This window comes from Cupressus sempervirens, chromosome 7 (assembly GCF_028749045.1).
Source record: "Cupressus sempervirens isolate cs-2001-9-10 chromosome 7, ASM2874904v1, whole genome shotgun sequence".
Taxonomy (NCBI): Eukaryota; Viridiplantae; Streptophyta; class Pinopsida; order Cupressales; family Cupressaceae; genus Cupressus; species Cupressus sempervirens.
Genome location: NC_143124.1, coordinates 196,062,110 through 196,064,817, shown reverse-complemented (window position 1 = coordinate 196,064,817; position 2,708 = coordinate 196,062,110).

Here is a 2,708-nt window from a genome sequence, read left to right as displayed (position 1 = left end):
TAGTCTTTGAATCTCAATACTCTAATCCAAGTCAAGAGCCTTCTGAACATTGAAACCGCTCAACTGCCTAGGACACTAAACTTATCAAATATGTGAACCTCCTTGACCTAATGGAACCATTTTGAAATAGGTTCAATGAGGTTCAAAGCTGAAGAGGGACTAAGGTCTAAACCTCAAACAAGGGTTACATGCTATGGTGGGGTAGGAGGAAGATGGTTGTGTGAATGGCTGATTGTGGAAATTGCATAAAATAAGGGTGTTAGTTGAAAGAAGTTTCATTAATTTGATAAGGGAATCGACTTTAAAAGAAAGATGATCAAAATTGGCATGTCCATCCTTATGATAGATGTCTCTATCTCATAATAGAAAATTATCTCAAACAGCAAAATAAAAAATATTAAATGTATGTAAAATCATAAGAACATTCACCTATAATATTTTTTAAGGACAAAAATATAATAAAAATATAATTTGGTAGAAAAATCCATGAGCTATGTGGCTCCACATTGTGGCTATTCCACTGTTTAGTAGTGGAAACTCTTCACATTAGATATGAAGGTCTTCAAATTAAAAAAGATAACTATTAGAGATCTATGTTTGTGTCTTAGTGATTACAAATATATAGTCTAATTTTAAGAAGTATAATAGTCTTAGATGTATATGATTAAACAAAATATACAAGAGTACTAGTTGTAGCTATATAATTCTAGTATTACTCATTATGTTAAAAAAAATGTTCCATAAAACAAGTATGAAGTAACATAAATGGATCATCTTATTCATCCTATTATGACTGAATGCAAATGCATCTGATCATTACCTAGATGATATTATACATGACATCTTTACTCAATCACCAAGAGATAATATAGTTTGTAAGTACAAATTTCTACATACTTATTTTGATATGAATAGTTTTGATTGAATGTAAGGATAATTTCTTGTGTAAATTCAATACATGAATGATTAATTTAATTTAGCACAAGTACTATGCAAGTTTGTATGTATGCATATAAAGAAGTTCACATAGTGAACTGATATACATACATACATGCACATATGTATACAATCATCATAATCAATTATCCTTGAATCTGACCAAAGCTATTATATGTGAACAAGAGATACATGTTTAGAAGGAAAAAAAGAACATTTACATAGGTACCTCTTCTCCCCTTGAAGAAAATCATAGAGAAAGGGCACAAAGATCACAAGGGCACTTTACAAAAACAAAATGCAATGATCATAAGGGGATAGCAACAAAATCCTAAATTTCAACTAATCTCCACCAACTTTTAGAGCTCTTCACCCTTGTTCGACACTCTTTGTCCTCTTTCCTGCATAGCTCTCCACAATCAATCAAAATAAATGGGGAATAATTGATGTCATGTTTTCTTTTATTTTTTTCTCTACAACTCGTAATCCATAATCCATAAGATCTCTCTATAAACATACATACATAAACACATGGATGCATGTATGTATGTATGTATATATACAATACATATACATATGTATATATATATACATAAATACATATATATATATATATATATATATATATATATATATATATATATATATATATATATATATATATATATATATATATATATATATATATATATATATATATATATATATATACATACATATATACATACATACATATACATACATACATATATACATATATACATGAAAACAATAATGCACTTTCCAAGAGTTTACAAATTTTCAACAAAATTAATGTTTTACAAGAAAATGCATCTAAAGAACTATTTTCTTAGAAGCAAGAACATGGTATTGAAATAGTACAAAATGTGGTTGACATGAGAGGTTCACAAGTGAGGGTGTTGATCAATCTTGAAAGCTTGAATGCTAAAATGAAAGCTATTGATGATCACAAAGTTACAACACAATATGAAGTTGATTTTAGATAAGGTAGAGGAAGATATTAAAAAGTTTGATAATCAAAATTTAAGGCACAATAGCAAAGGAGAAGGATTGGTTTTAGAAAGAGAATGAGAAGGAGTGGATTTAGAAAGAGATTGCATGACAGAAACAACTAGATAACATAGAGGATATTATGGGATACACTAAATAGAATCTAGGAAAGTGTTGTGGTAGGTACTATGACATTTGAAACACTAGTTAAATTGGTCTAGTTGTAGATTCGTTGGGTTAAGTACTTCATTATTATATGATTGAATGGTAATTTTAGTTATTATTTTGATATATATGAAAATATTATTATTATTCATTATTATATATACATACATACATGAAAACAACAATACACTTTCTAAGAGTTTACAGTTGTTCAAAAAAATTAATATTTTACAAGATAGTGCACCTAAAGAATTGTTAGCTCATAAGCAAGAACATGGTGTTAAAACAATACAGAAAGTGCTTGACATGAGAGGTCCACAAGTGAGGGCATTGACCAATCTTAAAAACTTGAATGCTGAAATGAAAGTTATCAATGATCAAACATCTACGCTAGAGTTACAACACAATATGAAGTTAATTTTAGATAAGGTAGAGGCAGATATTTAGAAGTTTGGTAATCAAAATTTAAGGCATGAGAGTGAAGGATAATGAGTGGCTTTAGAAAGAGACTGCATGGCAGAAACAATAGCTAGACAACATAGAGGATATTATGGAAGCTATTGGATAGAATCTAAGAAAGTGTTGCAGTAGGTACT